Genomic DNA, 25,926 nt, shown 5'->3' with positions numbered 1-25,926 from the left:
CTGTCCCCACTACAGTGAGAGGGCTCCTGTGCTGGGGACACGCCAGCAGGGGTGACAGGAGCAGCTGGGGTGACAGGAGCAGGCGGCGTTCGAGATGGGCCTTGAGGGGTGGGCAGGATCTCAGCAGATGTAGAAAAGGTGGGATGAGGGCAAAGGGCACAGAGAGAGTGAGTCAGAGAGACAGGAAGTGCAGGCCAGGCCTCAGGGGAGGCTGATGGCCCCGGGAGGAGCCCAGGTCATCTGAAGAGGCAGCCCCTGTGTCTGACCTGCCAGTCCCCTCTGAGGCAGGACAAGCTCCTGTGGCATCGCTCACCATTAGCCAGTGCAACTCCAGCTTTACCAACTGTCCCAGCCAAAGCCTTCAGCTTTATGTCAGGGGAAGGTCACAGTGGCCCATATAACCTCACTCTGCTACACCGCTATGGGCAGCGGCCCTCTCTGAACTGTGGTCTATGCAATAAGGACCTTTGCAGTAATTTGCAAGGAGAAAAAAAAGTGGCTTATACAAAAAAAAAAAAAAAAAAAGGAAATTATTGGTGCCTTTTGGGGAAGGGCAGGGATAGATCCGGTACTTCCAGTAGAGCTTGATCCAGAGGCTCACGTGGTGCCATCAGGAGAGAGGCAGCTCTTGGCTCCACCTCTGCTGAAGGTTGGTTTCATTGTCAGGTCCCAGCAGCTCAAGATTCAGGCCATCCTTCCTGTTGTTAGGTCCAGTAAGGAACGTCTGACCCAAAGATCCTCTGGAAAGGCTCATTTCATGTCATTGCTCTGCCTGGGACATTTACCCCTCCCCAGTGAGAAGCTCGCGAGTCCCATGGCCGCCATGTTGCTAAGCTGGATTTAACCCCCCCGCCCAAAGTTCATGATCTAGGAGTGGGGGAGGGGTGCTACTCCAGAGGGTACTTAGGGTACTCCTTCCAGGGGTAGCGTGCAGAGGAAAGATGGAGAAAAACAGAGGCTCACCTTACACACAATACATTACAAAACCCATTCTACCAAAGTTGGTTCTCACCTGGTTTGGGGAACCTGGAGGAGAGATAATGACCTTGAAAATGTGCAGCCCTCTCACCATGGCCTGAGGCCAGGTTGGGACACCAGGCCTGCCTGCTAGAGCAGCCAGCTGCTAACCAAGCCAGAGGATGGGCACAGATCATGCCAAAGGGGAGCCACACTTGAATTTCAGGGTCAGAAGTTGAGAGGTCAAAGCAGGGGGTCAGGACAAGGTGGGATCAGGCCCTCGGCACCCTAAGCACCGGATCGGGTGGGACGCAGTGTAACACATCCGCCTAAATCTCAAGTTTCCATCTTTTCTCTGCAATGGCGTCACTTTGAAAGGAGCCGGTGGTAGGATCCCTCAGTTGCTTTTTTTTCCTTTCCTTCTCTAGCATTCAAATGATTCCAGAGCCCCAATTTTGCCTTGTGCAACCCACATTAATCCAAGTTAAAAAGACTTCCCGGGCTTCCCTGGTGGCGCAGTGGCTAAGATCCACCTGCCAATGCAGGGGACATGGGTTCGAGCCCTGGTCCGGGAAGATCCCACATGCCACAGAGCAACTAAGCCCGTGCGCCACAACTACTGAAGCCCGTGCGCCTAGAGCCCGTGCTCCACAACAAGAGAAGCCACTGCAAGGAGAAGTCCGCACACCGCAACGAAGGGTAGCCCCGCTTGCCGCAACTAGAGAAAGCCCGCGCGCAGCAACAAAGACCCAACGCAGCCAAAACTAAATAAATGAATTTATTAAAAAAAAAAAAAAGATTTCCCCAGAGAATGTTTTCTCCTGTAAGACCACAGAAACTACTCTAACAGGGAAGATATGAGCTCACCACCTCATCCCCTACCTGCATCTTCCCTTCTCTGCCTCAGCTGCTGAATTAGGGGCAGCTGGGGCTGCCTGGTCCTCTGTCTTGTGCAAATTAGAGAAAAAAAATAAAACAAGGAACATTCCTGGGGCAGATGCAGCCCCCCATCAGGGTACAAGGTCTGAAGCAGGGCACACAGGCTGGATTTCAGCACCCACCGCATCTCACCCAGGAGCCCTTGGACAGGGCATACCTGCAGAGTTGTCCGTGGCACTTTTGGTAGGTTATAGGAAGGGGAAGGTCCCCGACCCCAGCACACCAGCACCCAGAGGGGAGGCAGAGAGAGGGGGCTGATCCCTCTGGCACCCCCTCCCCAAGGTAAAAGACTCCACTGATGGAGAGAAATATAATTGTCATTAAAACAAATCATCAGGTTTTTTTTTATTTGGCAGAAGCATGGCACTCTGTAGCTTTCAGCGAGTGGTCACCCTCAGTTTCTCTTTTGATCCTCTCAAAAAAACCTGTCGGGTAAAGGGGCAGATATTTCTCACTTCCTTTTTACAAATAAGGAAGCTGGGATCTAAGGGGTTGATTTGCTTATCCTTGTCTCATGGCTAGCAGGAGGCAGAGCGAGAACTATAAGCCAGGCTTGTCGAAATCGAATCCAGGGCTCTTTTATTTGTTTCTACTCTGTGTTAAAATTGAAATATCTGACCTGTCAGGAAATCCTGTTAGCTTTACCTCCAAAATACTGCATATCCAGAATCTGACCACTTCTCATACCCTCGCTGCCACCGTCTCTTGCCTGAATTATTGTAACAGCCTTGTAACTGATCCCCTGCGTCTGCCCTTGCCTTGCAGGCAGCTTTCCACACAGCCACCAACTGATGTTCTCTTCTTAAAACTTGAGGTCATGTCATGTGTCTGCTTCAAACCTTGCGGTGGCTTCCGTTCTTTCACAGTGGTGCAGAAGGCTACGCCCACACCCTTCACTGGCCTCATCCCCTGACATCCCCTCTCTGCCCACTCAGCTCCAGCCACCCTGGCTTCGTAGCTGTTGGCTTCCACCGCAGGGCCTTTGCACATGCTGCCTTCTCTGCCTGAACATTCTCCAGCACAAGTGCTCTCTCTCTCTTCTTCAGGTCTTACCCCAATGTTACTTTCCCAATGAGGTCTTTCTTGACCACTCCGTTGACAATGATGGCTCCCCACCACCCCATACTTCCTTTCCTTTTCTCCAGAGCCCTTTCCACCCGTGTCACTCCATTCATCAGTTTTTCCAAGCTAGAATCGTTCCTGCAGGGCAGGGAGTTTGTCTGTTTTCCCAGCCCTAGAACAAGGCATAGCAGGTGCTCCCCAAATGCTAAGGGAGTGAAAGACTGAACACACTGCCCTGGTGTGGGAGGCAGCTTGCTGTCCTTTCTTCACAAGGACAGATGCGGTGGTGGTGTAATAAGATGCCCTCTGAATAGCAAGTGTGGAGAAAGAAAAGTCTCCCTTCCTGGAGTGGTGGCCCTTTGCAGCCAGTCCCCTGGCATTCAGTTACTTCCTCACCCAGCGCTGAGTAATGTAACCTGGTGACCTTTTGGAGACCCGCACCTGAGAGACTCTTTTGTTAGGGCAGAACCGTATCTCCTGGAACCTTTTTTTTTTTTTTAATTTTATTTATTTATTTACTTATTTGGCTGCGTTGGGTCTTTGTTGCTGTGCACGGGGTTTCTCTAGTTGCAGCAAACGGGGGCTACTCTTCTCTGTGGTGCACGGTCTTCTCATCGCGGTGGCTTCTCTTGTTGTGGAGCACGGGCTCTATCTAGGTGCGCGGGCTTCAGTAGCTGTGGCACGAGGGCTCAGTAGTTGTGGCTCACGGGCTCAGTAGTTGTGGCACACAGGCTTACTTGCTCCGCGGCATGTGGGATCTTCCCGGACCAGGGCTCGAACCCGTGTCCCCTGCATTGGCAGGCGGATTCTTAACCACTGCGCCACCAGGGAAGTCCTCTTGGAACATTTATTTTAAATTTTTTTTTAAGTTTCTAGGAACTGTGCCTGTCAGAAATCTTCAAATTCCCCTTGCTTTGTCCCCACTTGTCCGACATGCTCTGGGGAGAAGAGAAGACAAAAACGGAGGCCAGGAAAGGAAACAGGGGTGGCTTGGATGGAGGACCGGGGTAAGTGGACCTCTTCGTCTTCCCTGAGTGGCGCCCCCTTGGGGATGAGGAGGGCTGGGCCAGCCGCCCCGGCAGCCTAAGCAGCAGCCACTCAGAAGCTCCAGAGCAGGTACCTCTCAGCACGGAGCCCCCAGATCCTGTGCTGCTCTTAGGGTCCCTGCTGCCTGGATTCGGGAGGAACGGGGGCTTTCAGGTGCCAGGAAGAGGCAGTAAAGCAGTGGAATAAGACAATAAAACCCAGCATATGTCCTCACAGCCAGGCGGAGAGGCAGATGCCTAAAGGGATGGTCAAGGGCAGTGGTGGATGGCAGAGGAACCAGGGGGCAAGATGAGGTGAGGTGACAGCGCCTCCTCCCCATCAGCGCGGCCCTCGGGACCCCCCACTGAGGCCTTGATTTCCTTGATCAATTTCATAAAAACATGCTTCACAGCATGTTTCCCATGTTCACAGCAGCATTATTCCCAACAGCCGAAACATGGAAGCAACCACTGTCCCTGGACAGATGGATGGATGAACAAAATGTGGTCTATACATACAGTGGAAGAGGATTCAGCCTTAAAAAGGAAGGAAATTCTGACACATGCTTCAACATGCATGAACCTTGAGAATATTAGGTCAAGTGAAATATGCCAGTCACAAAAGGACAACTACTGTGTGATCCCACTTAGACGAGGGGTTTAGTCAAATTCACAGAGTCAGAAGGTAGAATGGAGGTTGCCAGATGCCAGCGGAGGGGGGAATGGGGAGTTGTTTAGTGAGCGTGCAGTTCCAGTTTGAGATGAAATGTTCTGGAGACGGACTATGATTATGATGGTTGCACAACGTCAATATACTTAATGCCATTGAACTGTGCACTTAAAATGGTTAAAATGGTAAATTTTTTTTTTTGGTCGCACTGCACGGGGTTGTGGGATCTTAGCTCCCAAGCCAGGGATTGAACCCGCGCCCCCAGTAGGGAAAGCGCAGAGTCCTAACCACTGGACCGCCAGGGAAGTCCCTTAAAATGGTAAATTTTATTTATATTTTACCACAATTAAAAAATGGGGGAGGTCAACTATTCAACATGGAGGCGTAGGTCGATAAGCTGGAACTGATGAAAAATCCAGTTACACTCTTAAAGGAATTGTCAGCAATAAAGTCTCGCTATCAAACTTTGCATGCACGCTTTAAACCAACTGCTGTCGAGCATAAAGAGACTAAGAGCCGCATGTGTGCTACTTTCAATAAGACTATGACCTTGATACAAGAACTACAAAAGCAAACAGACCTGAAGCTGTTACCACTGACTGAAGAAGAGAAAACTGCGGCAGAGCAATTAAGAGCTCACATGTCAGACTTATGATGAAGAAATGCACTTGCAAAAGGGAACTCTAATGGGGAAGAGATCAATTCCAGAGAGATTTAGGAAGCTGTCTTGTTAGCATTTGATGACTGTTTGTGGCGGGATGACAAAGGAGATTGGGCTTGGGTTACTGGATAGTGATGCCTTCCACGAGAGAGGGGAATACAAGAAGGGCAGATATTGTGCTCATAATGTTCAGCCAAAGGGATGGAATGGAAATAAAGAGTTTTAAAAAAATTAAAAAAAAAAAAATGGGGGAAAAAACACTTCAAAATTCAGCTGCTTAGGAGAATGTGTGTTTGGATGCGTTTTCCCTGCAAAATCTATTGGCCAGGTATTTATTTGGGGGAGGGGCATGGCACAATGGGCAAGAGGATCAGTTTCAGAGACATATTTCCTGAACTGAGACTCCCAGCTTCTCACCCGGCAGGCACGTGACCTCGGGAAAGCCAGTGCCTCTATGTGCCTCATTTCCTCAGCTGTAAAATGGGGATAATGATAGTACTTACCCCATACGGCTTGTTAAAAAGGTAAAAAGCGGTAATGCATTAAGCGCACGGCACAGCTCCTGACATATAGGAAATCCTCCAAACAAATGTTCACTCTCATTAAAGCTATATACTGTGCATAAAAGAACACAGGAGGGACTTCCCTGGTGGTGCAGTGGTTAAGAATCTGCCTGCCAATGCAGGGGACACAGGTTCGAGCCCTGGTGCGGGAAGATCCCACATGCCGTGGAGCAGCTAATCCAGTGCGCCACAACTACTGAGCCTGCGCTCTAGAGCCTGTGAGCCACAACTACTGAGCCCATGTGCCACAACTACTGAAGCTTGCACTCCTAGAGCCCGTGCTCCGCAACAAGAGAAGCCACGGCAATGAGAAGCCTGCGCACCGGAACGAAGAGTAGCCCCTGCTCGCCGCAACTAGAGAAACCCCGTGCGCAGCAACGAAGACCCAACGCAGCCAAATATTCATTAATTAATTAATTAAAAAAAAAAAAAAAAAGAACACAGGACTTCACAGGAAAAGCAGTTACCCAATCCGGCACTCTTGGAAATGTGCCACACAGTCTAAAGTTTGGACCAAACAGAACACCCGTCAGAAGTCAGCAATGCTCTATCATACACAGGGGCGTTTCTTTATTTTAACAGTTGCTGGGAATCAGGGTCAGTAACTATAGATCTAGTAGCAGTTGATGTCAGCATATATTTACTGAGAACTTGTTTTGGGCACTGGAAACAGATGGGAACAAACAGAGCACCCCCACCCTCAGGGAGTGTGCCTTCTAGTGGGAGAGTGAAGGACTCCCCCACTCCTTGGTGAGTCATAATGAAACAAAGTTACATCATGAAAACATGGACAAGCAGGAGACAATAACAAGAACACAACTAAAATAAAAATAGTCATTTTTGGAAGAAGATGTGGCTCAAGTCAGCTTAGGACACCCTTACAGGCAGACCATGCCCAAGGTTGGCTGAGAGGATTATAGAATGGTATAGCCACTTTGGAAAATAGTTTGGCAGTTCCTCAAAAAGTTAAACATAGAGTATGACCTCCAGGTATATAGAGAAATAAAAACATATGTCCACACAAAAACTGTACACAAATTTCATAGCAGCATTATTTGTCATAGCCAAAAGGTGGAAACAATTCTTTGTTGTTCAATTCATCATCCAGTGAATGGATAAACAAAATGTGCCACACCCATACCGTGGAATATTATTTGGCCATAAAAAGGAATAATAACCTGCTACAACATGGATGAACCTTGAAAACATCACACTAAGTGAAAGAAGTCAGTCACAAAAGACCACATATGGTATGATTCCATTCATATGCAATGTCCAGAATAGGGAAATCTATAGCAACAGCAAGCAGATTAGTGGCTGCCTAGGGCTGGGGGTGGAGGAAGAAGTGGGCCTGTTAATGGGCTCAGGGTCGTTTCTTTTTGGGGCGATGAAAATGGTCTAAAAATGGTTGTGGAGATGGTTGCACAACTCTGTGAATATACTAAAAACCATTGAATACGCATTTTAAACGAATGAATTATGTGGTATGTGAATTATATCTCAATAAAACTGTTATATATATATATATATATATATATTTTTTTTTTTTTTTAATTTTTGGCTGCGTTGGGTCTTCGTTGCTGCACACAGGCTTTCTCTAGTTGCGGCGAGCGGGGGCTACTCTTCGTCGTGGTGCGCCGGCTTCTCACTGCAGTGGCTTTTCTTTGCTGCGGAGCACGGGCTCTAGGCACGTGGGCTTCAGTAGTTGTGGCACATGGGCTCATTCGTTGTGGCTCGCGGGCTCTAGAGCGCAGGCTCAGTAGTTGTGGCTCACGGGCCTAGTTGCTCCGCGGCATGTGGGCTCTTCCTTGACCAGGGCTCGAACCCGTGTCCCCTGCATTGGCAGGCGGATTCTTAACCACTGTGCCGCCAGGGAAGTCCCATATATATTTTTTTAAAAAAGGAATTTCCAGCTGGACTGGAGTAGAGGGAGCGTGAAGGGTGAGAGAGTCTACTGCAGTAGTTCAGGGCAGAAATAATGAAGGTCTGAGTCAAGGCTGTGGTCATGAGGGTGGAGAACAGGGGCCTGAATGTGGAGACGAGGCAGAGCCCACAGGGTTGTGTGTGTGTGTGTTGTTGTCGTTGTCGTTCTCGTTGGAAGGGAGCTAATAACAGCTCGCATTTATTGAGCGCCTTCTGTATGGCCGCGACCCATGGAACATCTCCTTTGTTGCTCACTGTAACTCTCTAAGAAGGGCTGTTTTTATCCTGGGAAACTGAGGCACAGAGGGATTCAGGAACTTGCCAGGCTAACACAGGATGTGGTGGAACTGGAATTTGCACCAAGTGGTTCGACTCTGAAGCCTCATTCCTCTAACCCCCAGGCTTCTGGGTGGGTGAGCTGGAGAAGGGGACGTCTCTCTCTGAGCGATGAACCGGTTTGCAAGGCAGAAACAGAGACACAAACGTAGAGAACAAACGTTTGGACACCAAGGGGAGGAAGGGGGGATGGGATGAATCGGGAGATTGGGATTGACATATATACACTAATATGTATAAAATAGATAACTAATGAGAACCTGCTTTATAGCACAGGGAACTGTACTTTGCTGTACAGTAGCTCACACAACATTGTAAAACAACTATACCCCAGTAAAGAAAGAAAGAAAGGGAGGGAGGGAGGAAGGAAGGAAGGAAGGAAGGGAGAAATACTGCGGGAATCACCAGGCACATATCAGGTGGCAGAGAAAGTTTGAATTACCTATATATTAGGACCAAACCGGGACAAGCTAGAGCATTCCAAACTTGGAACAAGGGGTCCTATATAAAATTAATACTTAAACCAAATTATATATAAACTATATACAGTTTTTCAAAAAAAAAAAGAATACTGACGGAGGGGCAAGGATCTGGGGGGAAGGGGACAAGTTTAGCCTGGGACATGATGAATTTGAGATGCCTCTGGGATATCCAGTAGATATTCCATGTAACAACGGGTTAATGGAACAGGAGCTTGAGAGAGAGGAGGCCAGGAAATGACAGATTTCCACACCATCGAATATATTTGTTCTCCTGGGGAGTGAATGAGAGCACGCGTAAGAGTCTAGTCGGAGGAGGGGAAGAGGAGAGAAACAACGATGGAGACCTGAGGTTCCTGATGCTTAGGGCGGGGTGGGGGAGGGCAGAGGACGAGCGGCCAGAGGAGGAGGTGGGGAACAGTCGGGAAGCAAAAGGAAAGGATCACTGGGGACTGAGCCCTGGGCACCCAGAAGGGGAGGTTGGAGGTGTCAGCCCTTAGGCGGGGTGAGGACGAGCAGCCACTGGGAGTCAGAGGAGGGACACTTCAGATCACAGTCGGGGGAGGAGGGAGCAAGGGTGAGGCGAGGAGACAGGGAGCGCAGACCTATGTGACAACCACTGAAGACGGTCCTTCTACCGGCACCTGGTAGGGAGAGCAGGAGAGAGAGTGCCTAATCCTCCGGTCCTGGATGCCTCCAGACACCAGCCGAGCCCCGGGGGGTGTCTGTGATCTGGAGGCTCCCGGGCCGCCCTTCCTGCAGCGAAGAATGCAAATGCTCACGGAAGGATACAGATGATCACGGTCTCTCAACCAAGAGCAAGGAACAGCGAGGGTTTCTGTTTTACTGCTTTGGGAGCATATTCAGGATTTCAGCAATATAGAATAGTTAGCTGAGGTCTGAGGGTTTTTTAAACTATAGAGCATGTTTATTGTGATACAAAATTGGTTGTAATGGGCTTTGACCGAAGTTTGAATTCTGCTCAGAAAGCCAGCCTGTGCCACTACTCTTTCTCGTGTGTCAAGCTTGAGGAAAATCTGATCTCACATAAAAGCAGCGACCACAGCCAAAATGGCTAGCCAGCTGCCACCAGTCATCCCCCACCTGCCCTTAACCTCTGCAGCTCCTCTCCTATGCCGCCACGTCCGAGCACACCGCATAGGACACCACCTATCCTTCAGGACCCTTTCACGTCACCGCCTCTAGATAAACACTTGCTGAATGACTGAATGACCCACCCACCTGGGAGCAGCTCTCCCCACCAGTGCTTTCAGGTGAAAATGGGGGTCACTTCTCACTATTACCCCAATGAGGGCTCCACCCTCATTGCTTTTTTTAGCCCAAGAAGCAAAACCTGGGACTTTCCTGCGGCTAAGACTCCACGCTTCCACTGCAGGGGGCATGGGTTCGACCCCTGGTCAGGGAACTGAGATCCCACATGACGTGCAGTGCAGCCAAAAATAAATAAATATCAATAAATAAAATATGATTAAATAAAAACCAAGAAGCAAAACTTTCCAGGGTTGAATTGCTAATCAGCATCTACAGGGTAAAAGTGACAGAGAGTGTGGGTCATCTCCCCCAGCGGGGGTCTTTCACGGCCCTGCTGTGAACCATGGCCACTGCAATGGCCCAGCTAGGGAGGTAATTCCACTTTTCCTTTGAGGCACTTCTCTCCCTTCCAGCTGCCCTTGAGCGTTTCGGGGGGAACAGCGTGTGGGGCTTCCTGCCCCCGCCAGAGCTAACCCAGAGGGATGGATTGCTTTTGAAGGACCTGGAGGACCCACGCCCTTCTCCTTCGCCTTGCATCCACTGTTTGTCCCTCATCCCTTCTCCGTCTGAGGATGTCCGCTAGGGTCTAGAGGGCAGGCGCGGGGCAGGGCAGCAGCTGGCCGAGGCCTAGAGGGGCTGCTTTCAAACACATTCAAACCCAAATGAACCAACGATAGATAAAACAAACCTTTAAAAAAGCAACTCCCTTAGGACAGCCCTCTGTGGCTCCATAGCCCCGGCTGCCTCTTTCAAGACCGTGTGCTCTGCTCTCTGGAAGCAGATGGCCTGTTGGAGTTTTCTGGCAAACATTCTGCTACTCTGCTGGGACTATGCGGCCCTCCCCAGTCCCTGCCGGCTGTGCCGGTCCAGGTTGCAGCGTCTTGGGCCTGCTGGGCTCCCAGACCAGGCTAGAAGAGAACACAAAAGCCAGAGCCAGCGGGAGTAGTACGCGCCCCTCCTCACCCCAGGACCCCTGCTGCTGGGAGGAACAGCACCGCTTTGTTCTGTGAAAACCAAGATAAAGAATGGCCTGGCCCTAAACCAGCCCAGACCCAGCAGGTCGGTCCTGCCCTCCCTGCTCTCAACCCCTTTGTCAGGAGTGCATTGGGGAAGGGGCAGGAGAAGCAGAGGGGCACAGCTGCAGAGGTGCAGGGGGGTCCAGCCACCCAAAGCATGACGGGCTTTCAGATGATTCAGGGGACCCTCCTGCTTGCAGAGAGCAAAAGCTCAGGGGCACGGGACGAACTTGAGGGAAGGAGGGTCAAGGCCGAAAAGCCTGGATTACTGACCTGGGGACCACACCATTCTTCCCTTGGAGTCTCCTTCAGCATCTGTACAATGGGCGCATGACCCTTGCCCTGCCACATCACGTTCCAGCCTCGGCCTCAGCCTCAGCCTTCTCACCTCTGATCCTGACTGCACAGCTCTCCTCAGACCAACCCCCGCTGCTTCTCCAGGCCCCAGGGTGCTGGAAAATGCCTCTCCCATAGCTCCCACCCACGGAGAAGAGGCCAATTCACCTGAAGAAACACCAGCACCACCTGGTTCCAACTTCCCAGGGAAGAGACTGATTGGCCAGCTGGCTCATGCTCACCTGGGCGGAGGTGACCTGCTGAACCACCTGGGAAGTGACCCAGGACCAGGGGAGGGGAGGGGGTAAAATGGCTGGCGGTGACAGGCGGCTGTGATTAAGGGGGTTGCTGTGAACTGGGAGGAGGCTCCAAAAACACATGCACCCGAGACGCTACCTTACAGAGAGGGATGCGGGAAGAGAGACGGTGAGCTGAGGCGTGGACACGCTCAGCAGGAGCAGCCGATGCGACTTGTGGGTGCGGAGTCTGCCGGAGTCCAGAGCCTCGTGCTCTGCAGAGGTCCAGCTGGAGGCGCGGACCTGGGAGCGTCAGCGTCCGGGAGGCCATGGGGAGGAGATCTCCCAGGGCGAGAGAGTGGGGAGGGCTGGAAAGGGGCAGCGAGGAGCACCAGTGATGAGACTGGCAGAGCTGAAGGAGACGGAGGAGGAGCAGCCGGGGAAGCAGGAGGAAACCGAGAAAACAGGGCAAGATGGAATCCAAAGGAAGAGGCGGGAAGGGCTGGTGTCGTCAGAGGTCAGGCTAAATGAAGCCAGAAGGGTGAGCAGCTGGGGGTGGGTGTGCACAGAAAGGCCCTGGGAGGGGTGATGCTGAATCTAGAGGGACAGGTGGGAGATTCTCGGGTGGAGAAGGGGTGGAGCCCAGGCACCCAGGATGAGGAATCATCACATGCAAAGACACAGTGGGGGACTTCCCTGGTGGCGCAGTGGTTAAGAATCCACCTGCCAATGCAGGGGACATGGTTCGATCCCTGGTCCGGGAAGATCCCACATGCCGCAGAGCAACTAAGCCCGTGCGCCACAACTACTGAGCCTGCGCTCTAGAGCCCCCGAGCCACAACTACTGAGCCTGAGAGCCACAACGACTGAAGCCCGCGCGCCTAGAGCCCGTGCTCCGCAACAAGAGAAGCCACCGCAATGAGAAGCCCTCGCTCGCCACAACTAGAGAAAGCCCACCGGCAGCAACGAAGACCCAACGCAGCCAAAAATAAATACATTTATTTAAAAAAACAAAGACACAGTGGGAACAGAACGCCTTGGGGGCACCTGAAGCAATATGGAATTGGCGGTGAGTGGGATGGGGGCGGCAGAGGGGTGTAGGAGGTGGAAGTGAAGAGGGAGAAAGGAGCCACACCTGGAGAGGTCTCTTAGGGCATGCCGAGCTGTCCACATCTTCTGTGATCAGGGCTGGCAAACCGCAGCCCACAGGTCGAATCCAGCCTGCCGCCTGTCTTTGTAAATAATGTTTTATTGGAACACAGCCCCACCTAGGCTAGGATAGCGGAGTCCACCGTATGGCCTGAAAATGTATTTGACCCTCTGCAGAGACAGTTTCGTTTCACCGCAGAACAAGAATGAACAGGAGGATGAGACCTTGCCGGCCGCAGGGTGGGCAGCGATGGAGTGAGTGAGGCTGCAGGCAGGGAGTGGGTAAGGGGCTGTGGCTCCCTCCTGATGAGAGCCGGTGCCGACCTGAGCTAACGTGGTCGGGGTTGAGGGGGCTTAGCTTTACCGGAATGGCAAATAAAATCCTTCCATTAGTGGTGTCTGCCGGAAGCACCGGGTTGAGAAAGATACTGAGGATATAATTCTGCTCAGCAAGAAAGACTTCACTGACCCATTGCTTAAAAATAAATAAAAATGAAGAATTCTTCTTGGGATTTGCTCACATCTGAAAATTCTGAACAGCTCCCTTTTTCTCTCCCTCTTAATGACAGGACCTAGGAGGCGTGTCTAGGTGTTTACCCATAGCCCTTGCCTGCAAGCCCATTCTGCATCCTCAGGGAGGAGATGACCAGAGATGGAAGGCGGGGTGGGGTGGGATGGTGTGGGTCCTGAGGCTGCCTGTACTGCAGACCCCAGGAGCCAGCTCTGGGCTTTGACCAGCAGAGGCCAGTGAAGGAGGCTCCATGGGTAGAGGGAGAGGCGCAGCCTGAACGGCGCCGGCAGGAGGCCTGGGCTGTGAACGACAGGGAAAGAAGGCTTAGGAGCCATCCGAGTTGCCTCTGTAAGCAGGAGTGCTGGTCCCAGGGGCAATCTAGGTGTTTGGTGGTGACCTGAGAGCCGGCAGAAGAAGTTGTAAAGAAGATAATGCAGGTTAGTGCAGGTGGTTAGCATGGGGGCCTGGGTGGGACAGGAAGTGGGATCGTGAAAAGGTGATGTGACAATGCCTGATCAGCTCAGGCTCGGGGAAGGAAATATAAAGCCTCATCTTTTTCTGGGTGAGCGAAGTGGGCATGGTGGGGTCCTCCTGTCCCAGTGCCAATGCAGAGGTGCAGGCAGGGCTACGGTGGGCTGTGGCCCGGGGTTGTGGTCTGGACCGACCAAGACTTGAGCATCATTTCCCCGAACCCTGGGGCCTCCTTTGAGACATCTGTTGACTCAAAGGAAGACACACAGCTTTCTGTGAGTTTAAGTTTTATTCAGGGTCCTGCTGAGGACTATAGCCCGGAGACGCCACTCAGCAGCTCAGAGGAAACTGCTCTGAAGAAAGAGGGGAAAAGCCAGTTTATATATGACTTTTGGCTAGGAAATACTTGCAATCAAGCATACATCTTGGTAAAAGATGACTGCTAGTCACAAAGAACAGATATCCCAAGTTAATGATTTTAGTGCTTTCTTATGTATGGGAAGATGCAAAAATATAGGGTCATGGAAATTCTTCCTGAGATATACATCTAACTATCTAGGGGCCCATTTATCCAAAGCACAAGGTGTCTCATCCTGTTTTTTATCCTGAATTCCTCTCAGGGTGCACTGTTGGTGGGACTGCAGTGGGTTAAGACTTAACCCTTGTAGAACTGGGTGGTGAGCCACACTCTTTGTTCTTTGTTCACACTCCTTTGGCTGCAAGTGTGCAGGATGGCTGTGAAATAAACTGTCTGCACGTGAGGAATGAAACGGGAGGAATGTTCACTTCCTCAACCTGGGAAGACAGACAGGCCTCACGTTCCTCAGCCAGGCTCTCAGAGAAAAGGAGAGAGGGGGACAGAAGGCCGACTGATTGTTGTTGCTTCAGGGGCTGCTGAGGCCCAAGAAAAATCCACTCGGGTTGCCCAAGGCCTGGCAGGGACAGAGCCTAGGCCTTGGACTCCTCCAGTGGGAAGGTCAGACTGCCCAGGCGACACGGCATGTGCCCTGCACAAGTCCACAGAGCTCCCCAGTCTCAAGAGCAGGGCAGGGGGATCCCTGTGCGTGCCCGCGGCCACCCAGGAGGACCCTGTGGGGGACATCTCGGAGCCTCCGGAGGTGGAGGCAGTGCTCAGGGACAGGAGGGGCAGCAATGATCACCCAGGACTGCGGCCCAGGCCCCTTCTCGTGCTCCTCTTCCCCTGAAATCCTCGGGACTCCTGATGAGCCCATGGAGTTGGGGGGAGGGGTTCTCCGGAAATAAAAAGTGGACGATCCCCCTCAGGGAGATACAAGCTTGAGGTGAGATTAATTTAGTTTAGGAAAAATGATGTGTGTTGTTTCTTTTACATTCCAGTGTTAAGGTTCAGTCGGGAGTAACAGAGGTCCTAACTTTTACCCAAAAAAGGTGATTCATTGGAAAGAGGATGAGGAAGCAGAGGGAACCTAAAGATGGAGGTACAGAACAGCGTCCCGGCACTGGAACGCCAACAAGAATCAGCCACGCCCCTTTGCTGGCCTCTGCTTCTTTTCCCCCAGGGGTGGGGCATACCCAGAGCTGACTCCTGTTGAGCACTTACTATGTGCCAGGCACTTACAGAATGGAGTACTTTACATGCGTTGTTTAATCCTCATGACAACTCCATGAGGTAGGTATTAATAATATTACTCCCATTTAGCCAATGTCTGATTGAGGCACAGAGAAGTTGAGTCATTTGCTGAAGGTCACACAGCCAGGACATGGAGGGACATATTCTCCAGAGAAACAAGGGTCATCATGAACTGGATGAGCACCCTAGATGCGTCTTCTACCCCTGGCTAGCCCCCTCCCAATAACTTGACAGGCACAAGGTAGGACAGGCAGGAAGAAGGCGGACGGGTTATTGTTATCCACCAGTTTACCCGACACTTCACACGTGTTCTCATCTCAGCCTCACCACACCTCCCTGAGGAAACGGAGACCCAGCAACGGAGTGACGGGCCTGAAGCCACTGCAGCTGCTGAGAGCTGAGGCCCGTCCAGGGTCTTGGGGGTGTTTTTTCCTCACCTCAGCCTTGGCAAGCGCAGGGGGTGCTGCTGGCCCCGTTGGTGCAGCAAAGACAGACTGTGTGCAAGGCTTTCCGACCAAGTGGTGTGTTCAAGCTCTCCAGGTCCTGACGCTACAGGAGAGGAGCGGGGGGCCGCAGTGAGGTCTCCGCGCTTGGGGAACTTGGATCCACCTGCAGGGCCTGACTGCGGGAGCCGCCCTTTCTGTGGCTAGGGCTTCTGAGCTCATTTCCTGTCTCGGTTCTCTCTCTCAAGGTTAGGGGGGCGGGGGGCGGGGACGCGCAGCCTTCCACAGAGGATGGGTGTGGCCAGGGCTGGGCGGGGCTGCGGAGAAGCGGCTCGCCCCGCCCTCCGGGGGCAGGAGGTGATGGGGGGGCACTGCGGGGGCAGTTCTGACCCCTTGGCTTCCCTTCGCCGAGGCGGCTCCTGAATGGAGGTGCGGGTAGAGAGGCCCGTGGGGCTCTCAGGGGCCCTGGGGGCTGGAGGGCCAGGCCTCTCGGGAAGGGTCACAGGCCCGCGATTGACGTCGCGCTTGGAGAAGAGAAGGATAAGGAGCTTTCTGGTCACCAGGAAGCGTGCGACCAGGCACGGAAGAGCCACGCGCTCCCCTTCAGCCCCGTGGATGAGGTCTTTAGAGACCCCTGGAACCGTTCCTTCGCCGGGAGCAGGAGGGGTTTGCACCAGGTGATCCCTGAGGGGGCTTCCCACTTCCGACCCCCAGAGCTTGAGTTGAACCCCCTGGACTGTGTGCAGGAAATGCAAGGAGGGGGAGGGAGGGAGTCAGACTCCAGGAGGGCTTGTTTAAAAGTGAGCCCTGTTCCTGCCTACACCTACTAAATTAGAGGCAGGGAGGGCCCAGGATCTGCATCTTCACCAGCTCGCACTAAAATCTGAGACATCCCACACAGGCCCTTGTGCAACTCCTCAACCACACCTTCGCCTGCTCTGCCTCTACCATTCCCCCAGATCTGCACAGTTCTCCCTCCATGTCATTCAGGTCTCTTCCCGAATGTCCCTCAGAGAGTTCTTTCCTGACCTCCTGTTTGCAATGTTTGGGAAATACTTGTACTAAAAAAATATTTGTTGTGAACCTAAAACTGAAATTGAACTGGGCATCCTGTATTTTTATTTGCTAAATGGGGCAATCTTGAGGCAGGAGGACTCTGCACCCTCAACCCCCTGAGAGGAGGGCCGTTTGGTAGTTGAAGTTTCCAGGAGCAGCAAACAGGGCTGCAGCTGCCACCCCTGCACAGCCCTGCCCTAAAAAGAAGACAAATCCTCTTCTGGGGCCGTCCTGCATATCTGAAGAGGAGTGTGCAGGAACTTCCAGGCTAGGAGTTAAACCTAAGTGCTTTCTTCTCCCATATTCTCCTCCTTTGCCCTGCTTCCTGCCCCAAATGCTCAGGTGTTCTGCCTGAGTCCCCAGGTGATCACACACTGCAATGGACTCTCTAGACAGGCCTGGGTATACTGTACTCAGGTAAGTGCTCCATGCAAGAGTCAGGAAGGGGGAGATTTCCCCCCATCCCCTATGGGTTCTTTTGGTTGCTCTAATAATGAAATTGACACAAGACAGATTAACAGGAGGAAAAACAATTTAATTTGTATGCACAGAGGTCTTATAGAAATGGGACTCCCAAAGTGACCAAATCAGGATGTTTATATATCATTTTTAGACCAAGAAATAATTATTTGTGAAGCTTTAACAAAGGGCCAGCAGTGCTTGGGGCTGCAGACTAATGAAGAAGTAACAAAGTTTGTTTATACAGCTTTCTTAGCCTTGAATTCCCTGACTCTGGTGATAAGGATGCTTTCTATCCTTTCCGTACAGAGAGGATACCTTCACATGGGAGATTTATTTACCACTTTCAGGGGGAAAGAGGGGAGTCAGAGTGTTTTTCTATGTCATTTTTTTCCCCACTGGCTGTTTCTCAAATAACTTTAATTCAGATAATCAATATGCCACTGCGATACATCTTGGGGCGGCCTGCTCTGAGCCCCAAAGGGACAGGGAGCCCCTGCCATAGGAAACAGACACCACAGGGCAGGCTCAGCAATAGACAATGAGCTCCCTGACCTTGACACCAGTAACCATGACAACTTGTGGTTGGGGTGAGTTAGGAGTTGAATTGTGCCCCGCCCCCAGTTGGTATGTTGATGTCCTAACCCCCAATGCCCCAGAATGTGACCTTATTTGGAGATAGGGTCTTTACAGAGGTAATCAAGAGGTAACGAGATTATTATGGTGTCCTTATGAGGCGAAATTTGGACACAGACATGTACGGAAGGAAGACCATAAGAAGACACAGGGAGAAGACAGCCATCTACAAGCCAAGGAGAGAGACCTGGGACAGATTCTCCCTCCCAGCCCTCAGAAGGAACCCACCTGCTGACTCCTTGATCTTGGACTTCTAAGCCTCCAGAGCTGTGAAATGATACATTTCAGCTGGTTAAGCTCCCCAGTCTGTGGCACTTGGTTACGGCAGCCCTGGCAAACTAATGCAGGGTGCCGGTCTTGGAGTCCGGGGCTGACTCTACCCTCTCTGCCCTGGCACCTCCCATCCTTCTATCCACCCAGGTGGGGGTCTCCACAAGGACAAGTTTGTGGTGAAGCCTCAGGTCACCCTGGGCTTCTTGGATCCCTTAACTTTTGTCCGAGCAACAGGCTTGGCTCAGGAAAGCCATTTGGTGCCCCCCAGGTTGGGGTCTCAGCTCTGGTGGCCAACCTCCACGTGGGGAGCATGCCTGCTTGTATAACAGTTTTGCTGGGGAAACTTGGGCAGTGGCTGCAAACAGTTCACTGGGAGCCGAGAATAAGATTGTCAGGTCTTATAGCCGAAGGAAAGAAATTCAGACCAGCCAGAGTTGGAAACGGCTTTTGGGCACATAAATAAAGCAACATGGAGATCGACTTTCCGGTGTCCAAAGCTGGTCTGTGCTCTCAGGACAAACCTCAATGAGGCAACACACTCACCAGTGGCAAGGACTGTGTTTTATTTCTCTTCGTGCTCCCAGCACCCAGCACAGCAGCTAGTACACAGTAGGTGTTCAATAAGTGTCAGCACTTCTACAATAAAACATAAACATCCTACTCCAAGCAGCAGAGAAAGGAAATAATTCAGCAAGCTGGGAAGCAGTCCACTTGGTGGTGGGCAATTTGATCTGCTCCCAGTTCTGGAGCAGATATCCAATGCTGGGTGACCTCAGACAACTCTCACCCCCGTGCTCTGGGACTCCGTGTCTCTGTAAAACTGGGAGCCTCAGTACCTGACAGGGCAGCCTCCAGCCCCAAGAATCCTTCCTGGCTTTGGGCTAGGCGGATGGTGCGTGGTACGAATAGGCCTCACCAGAGCTACCAGTGGGGAGGTGCTGGCATCAGGGAGCTGGCAGGGAGGAGGCCAGGCTGTTCTCACCTACCCAGCTGCTCCCCAGGACCTCTCCCATCTCTGCACCTTGCAGCCAGCTGGACACTTTCTAACTGTCTGGGTTGTTCTAAAGTTCTACCTTGAGAGGTCAAAACTTTCAGAGGCTGGAGTGAAGAATCGGGGAAGATACGCCCACCCCCACCACTAGCAACCCCATCAGGGTTTCAAGGGTGAGGAATCACATGGAGCTGTTGTGGACTGAATATGTCCCCTCAAAATCCCTGGGTTGAAACCTAACCCCCAATGTGATGATATGAGGAGGTGGGGCCTTTGGGAGGTGATTAAGTCATGAGGATGGAGCCCTCATGAATGGGGTTAGTGCCCTTATAAAAGAGGCCCCAGAGAGCGCCATCACTCCTTCTGCTGAGTGAGGACACAGTGAGAAGATGGTCGTCTATGAACCAGGAAGCAGTCCCTCACCAAACACTGAATCTGCCAAGCCTTGGTCTTGGACTTCCAGCCTCCAGAACTGTGAAAAATAAATTTCTTTTGAGCCCTCCAGACTGTGGTATTTTGTTACAGCAGCCCTTATCAACTAACACAGGAGAATGCTTGGCTTATTTATTGTGTATTAGGGAGATGAATGCCAGTTTTGAGTGACTGTCACCTTGCACCTGCCTGGGGACCCCTGGGCCAGAGGAAAATGGGGATGAGAGCAGAAGGGTGAGAGGGTCCGGAGCTCTGCACCTGGTGGGAGGGGCTGGGCATCCTGAGGGGAGGTCCCAGGGCCCCAAGGCTGTGACTCACCATCATTGCTGGCATAAAAGGAAAGAGTAGACAGACACCAGTGGGGGCAGAGAGACCCCAGAGCCAGCAGGCGACCAGCACACTCGGCCAGGCTGGGGGGAGGACAGGGCTGGAAGTGAGTGAGAACCTGGGGTCCAACACTGTCGCCCTGAAGAAGGTGGTGGCCTTCCTGTCCGGCCACTTCCACTCCCAACTTTGCCTGCCAGTCACACGAAACACACGCTGTGCTTAGGCCCCTATTCAAGCCACCTTTGCAGAGGTGAGTTGTGAGGGATGGGACTGCCTTAACAAGTCAACCCCAGTCTTTATTGGGGGTCCAGGGAGTCCAGAGAGTTGGGGGACCACCCCTCTTCACTGGATACTTGGGAGGGCCATGCAGTGAACCTCCAGTTCTCCGGGTGGGGCTGACCCACGGAGGAGGCTGGGTCAGTAGCAGTGTGGCCCCTAGGGGGAAGCCCTGGGTTATGGGGCGCCAGACCTGGCTTCAGCCCCCCCCCCCACCAACCCTCCTCACCCCCTCGCTACCCTGCACCACTGGCAGGGCTCAGGCGACTCCCAGATGGGCCTCTCAGAAGGAGCGGCAAGGAGGGTGGTGAGCTGATGGCTACCCTGAGGACGGGGTCAGCCTCAGGTTTTGAGTCAAGGTCAAGGTCACCTTCCTCACAGCCCCTTCAGCCAGTGACGGAGCGAGGTGAGGGCACGTGGGCCTGGCCATTTCCGTCCTCCGCTGGCTCCTCTGATGGGCTCCCAGCATCCACTGGGCTGCGGAGACGAGTGTAGCAGATCCGAGTGGCACTTTGCCAGCTCTTCCCACCCATTTTCTCCGCTGGTGCTGCTCCCCTGTAAACCTTTTGCGCCCCTAACTCTGGCTCAGTGCTGGCCTCCTGAAAAACCTCACCTGCGGCACCTTTTCTACACCCTCTGCCTCAGTTTCCGCTTCACGGGGCAGCATGTGCCTCGGGTTCACCCCTGGCGAGGGGCAGGATGACCCGCCCCCACGGTCCCCGCGCAGCGTCCCCGCCCCAGGTGCAGGGAGCTCGGCCTCTCAGAGGCTGGCGAGTAAGACGTGTCCTGCGCCCCGATGGAGCCCGGCCCTGCGGTGCGTCCACCCCCGAAGCCCCCGGACCTCGTGAGCCACCCCCCACCCCCACCCCCATAGAGAAGAGCAGACAGCCTCCAGCCCTCCCCAGCGCTGGCCAGGCCTCCTGCCCTTTTGCTAACGCCCACTGCCCTGCATCCCCCAAGAAGCTGTAAGCACCCTGACGGGCCCCTCACGTCTGTCCACATCCCTCCACCCCAGCCGGCAAGGGTCAGTGAGCGGCCGTGCCCACCTCGCTGGGCACTTCCTTCCTTTGGAGGCAGCCCGGCTGGCAGAAGGCTCGGGAGGGCAGAAATCGGCCTGTCCACGGTCCCCACCATGGAACCCCGGCGCGCTCCGACCCTCTTCCCCACGCAGCCCTTCGGGTGTGTGGAGACCCCCGTATTCCCTAAGAAGTCCCTTCTCTGGGCTGAAACCCCCCATTCTTTCCATCTTTCCTAACATGACTGGACTTTGAGTCCTCTCACCATTCTGGCCATTTAACCTGGCCGTGTTGCGCTTTGCCGCTCATACCCAGGGCTCAACACAGCCCCCAGGAGTGGTCAGATTCGCTGGGCCCAGGGGAAGGCTCTGTGCACACATTTTTGAGGACATAACTTGAGGTCATATTAGCTATCCTGGTCTTAATACAGATGCTGCATTCAAAATGCCCGGATTCACATCCCTTCTCAGTCAGTCTCACTTTGGATAAATTACTTAATTTCTCTGTTTCTCACTTTTCGTAACTGTAAAATGGGAATAGTAACAGCACTTCCCAATCCCAAGGCAAAATTCGAGGAAAATAAAATAACGGCTGTTGGTCGGCAGGGGGCGCTACACACCCGCTTTGGACTATGGGGGTGGGTCACTGTCGAAGCGATCGCCAGGGGTCGCCCGAGCGCCGCTACCCAGCTCCACGGGCCAGGAAGACCCCGGCAGGCCTGGCAGCTCCATCCCTGCGCCTCACCTTGCCTTCCTGCAAGACTCTCAGTAGTTCGCTGCAACCCCTCTCACCCGGATGCGGACCCAAACCGCGGATGCTGTGGCCGGTGAGCAGGTGTGAAGGGGAGCGAGGGTCTGATGGGAATGGTGCGGGTGGTGTAACGGGGAGTGATGCAAAGCCTTTGAAAGAATGGAAATAACACTACACAGAGACGCAGAATACCCCACCCCCACCCCCGTAAGCCCCACCACATCCAAGAATATTATAGGGCTGAGTCTAACTCTGCTCTCCAACAGCCTCCTGCCGTCACCTGCGCCTAAGGCCTGCAGTGGCCCCAGGTGGTCACACCCTCCTGCTGACCACCCCCCTTATATCCCTCCACACTGCATGGGGTGCATTCACTGTGTTTAGGTGTTGTCCCCCTTTCACCAATGCCCCCTGTCCGCCCCAGGTGCCTACAGACTCCCAGGACAGGGTCTCCTTGGTGGAGCACCCCCAGGGGTCACGAGGACAGGCTAGCCCAGGTCGGTAAATTAGAAGGATCTGGGGAATAACAAATGGAATACAGAAGCAGATCTTTGCATTCAACTTCTTCCCATTGGCAATGAAATGGGGGCAAAACCTCTTTCTGGTCACAGGTGGGAAAGGGCATAAATTTCCCTTACTCTTAGCGTAGGAGGAAGCGTTTGGATCTGGCCTAAGTGGAGAAAAGTCCTGTTTCCAGAGCGTCTGCTAGGTCTTTGGCAGCCAAGGGAAGATCAAGAGGACATATCTATGATGGTTAATTTTATATGTTGGAGTTGACTGGGTTATAGGGTGCCCAGACATGTGGTCAAATGTTATTCTGGGTGTGTCTGTGAGGGTGTTTTTGAATGAGATTAACATTTGAATCAGTAGACTGAGTAAAGCAGATTGCCCTCCCCAATGTGGGTGGTCCTGACTCAATCAGTTGATGGCCTCAATAGAACAAAAAGGCTGAGGCCCGCAGGGTAAGAGGGAGCTCCTGCCTGACTGCTCTCGAGCTGGGACATCAGCTTTTTCCTGTCTTCATACTTGACCTGAATCATCAGCCCTTCCTGGGTCTGGAGCCTGCCTGCTTTCAGGCCAGAATGACAGTATCCTGCCTTATCCACTGGGGATTTGTTCCAAGGTGTCCAGTGGATGCCTGAAACTGCAGGTCGTACCAACGAACCGTGTTTATAACTATGTTTTTTCCTCTACATACATACCTATGATAAAGTTTAGTTTATAAATTAGGCACAGTAAGAGATTAACAGCTATAACTAATAATAAAATAGAAAAATTATAGGGAATTCCCTGACGGTCCAGTGGTTAGGACTCCACACTTTCACTGCTGAGGGCGCAGGTTCAATCCCTGATCGGGGAACTAAGATCCCCGCAAGCCACTCGGCACGGCCAAAAAAAAAATACAATTATAAAAATACATTGTAATAAAAGTTAAGTAAATGTGGACTCTCTCTCAAAATATCTTATTGTACTGTACTCACCCTTCTTGTGATGATGTGAGATGATAAAAAGCCTACCTGATGAGAAGGAGTGAGGTGAATGACGTAGGCATTGTGACATAGCGTTAGGCTTCCACTGACCTTCTGATACCATCTGCTTTGGGTGATCTTGGATCATTGAACCATGATGATGTCAAATGGTTGAGTAACAGAGGCAGACGATGTTGACGGTTGGGCCTCCCAAGAGGGACAGAGCGGGAGGTCTCGAGATCTCATCACACTACTCAGAGCAGTGCACAACTTATGAATTGTTTATTTCTGGAATTTTCCATTTAATATTTTTGGACCCCACTTGATCATAGGTAACTGAAGTCGTGGAAAGTGAAACCACAGATAAGGGGGAACTACTGTACAACAGGCATGGGTCTCCAGCCTGTTGAGTGCAGATTTGGAGACTTGGCAGCTTCTGTAATCACATAAGCAATTCCACACGCATATATAGATATGCTATATGATATTCCTTATGATATATATGTGAATATACACAGATCCTATTGGCGCTATTTCTCTGGAGAGCTCTAACTAATGCAATATCCTAATCAAAAGAGCAACACGATATTCTCTCCTCCCACATTGGCAAAGACAAGTCCTTTGAGCATATGGAGGAATACTGTACATGAGCAAATCTGTTGAGTCAACATTTCCTCTCTGGAGTCTGTCCTCGGGAACCAGCTGCGTGCGGTGAGGGTGTCTCGTGCGCATAAGGAGTTTCCCCTGCCCAGCACCCTGCTGGTGCCCGAGTGGCAGGTGTCACTTCCCTGCCAGTCACATCCCGCTGCGCGAACCGTGGGACTCCTCACGCTATTGGGATCACTAACCACTCCCCCACCCCCGCCGCCCAGCCCCCGCTGTTCTCTCTGCTCCTGACTGCAACCCCCTGCAGCGTGCGTGGTGTGCGGCCTCCTCCCCTGAGCAGTGAGTACAGGTGACCCATAACCGATGCCAAACTCCTCTGTCCAGGGTCAGGCGTGGTGTGTTCAGCCGTCCCCACACCCCTGGTGTGCATCCCTCCCTCACCAACATACACCAACGAAACTCCTGTTTATTTAAGCTGCTTTTAAGGTGGCTGTTAGCTTACTTATGGCTGGAAGCATCCTGTCAGGTTAGCGCAGGCATCCCAACAACACCCAGTGACCCCTGGCTCGAATGTCTCCCACTAACGCTCTCATAACACAGACTCAGGAAAGCGCTAGACCAATGGACTTACTCTTTCCTGTATCACAGGTCACTTCACCCGATGGCCTGGCAGCATATGCGGGAATCCAAGCAACGCCCACATCACCACAGCAATACTCGTCCAGGAGATGAGAGGCATCTTGTTTCCTGAAGGGACCAATACTCTTTACTTTTCCTCTGAACACTTAAAACAATTTAGATAGAAGGCATTTTCGTTTAGTTTAGTTTTTGATATTTTAAAAATTGAAGTACAGGGACTTCCCTGGTGGCGCAGTGGTTAAGAATCCGCCTGCCAATGCAGGGGACATGGGTTCGAGCCCTGGTCTGGGAAGATCCCACATGCCGTGGAGCAGCTAAGCCCGTGCACCACAACTACTGAGCCTGCGCTCTAGAGCCCGCGAGCCACAACTACTGAGCCCGCGTGCCACAACTACTGAAGCCTGCGTGCCTAGAGCCCGTGCTCTGCAACAAGGGAAGCCACCGCAATGAGAAGCCCGCACGCCACAACGAAGAGTAGCCCCTGCTCGCCGCAACTAGAGAAAGCCCGTGTGCAGCAGCAAAGACCCAAAGCAGCCAAAAATGAAATATAAATAAATAAATAAATTTATTAAAAAAACCTGAAGTATAGTTGATTTACAATGTTGTGTTAATTTCTGCTGTACAGCAAAGTGTTTCAGTTATACATATATTTTCATATTCTTTTCCATTATGGCTTATCATAGGGTACTGAATACAGTTCTCTGTGCTATACAGTAGGACCTTGTTGTTTATCCATTTTATATATAAAAGCTTCCATCAGCTAACCCCAGCCTCCCACTCCATCCCTCCCCAAACCCCTGCCCCTTGGAACCACCAGTCTGTTCAGATAGAAGGCATTTTAAATGGTTATATTTTCCACAGAGGGTCTAAACATGTAGAAGAATGTAAACCCAGGTGCCACTGTGGGCTCCGCGAACAGGGACTGTGTCACACAGTTTTATATCTTCTGCAAACTTCACACAGTCCTAGAACCTTAAGGCCTTTTTCTTCTTTTTTAAAATCAGAATCAATCTCTCTCTCTCTCTCTCTCTCTCTCTCTCATGAGGACCTCTGAACCTCTCCAGAAACCACGGAGTCTGGTGTGGCACGTGCTGGGATTTCAAAGGGCAAGTGCCCAATATCTCCAGTTTTTTCCCACCCCTGAGACTCCACCTCCCACCACGCCCATCTCTCACCTCCAATCCCACCCAGCCTGCAGAGCAGGCCTGCACTCACCCCCAAGCCCCGCTGATCGCTCTGCTGGAAACCCTTTCCCCACTGTCACCTGGCAACACTTGCTCCTGGAAGCCCATCTGGATGTGCGGCAAATGGACTTTCCCATCAACCCCAGGCAGCATGTAT

This window comes from Eschrichtius robustus, chromosome 3 (genome assembly GCF_028021215.1).
Source record: "Eschrichtius robustus isolate mEscRob2 chromosome 3, mEscRob2.pri, whole genome shotgun sequence".
NCBI lineage: Eukaryota > Metazoa > Chordata > Mammalia > Artiodactyla > Eschrichtiidae > Eschrichtius > Eschrichtius robustus.
Note: the sequence above shows the minus strand (reverse complement) of the source record.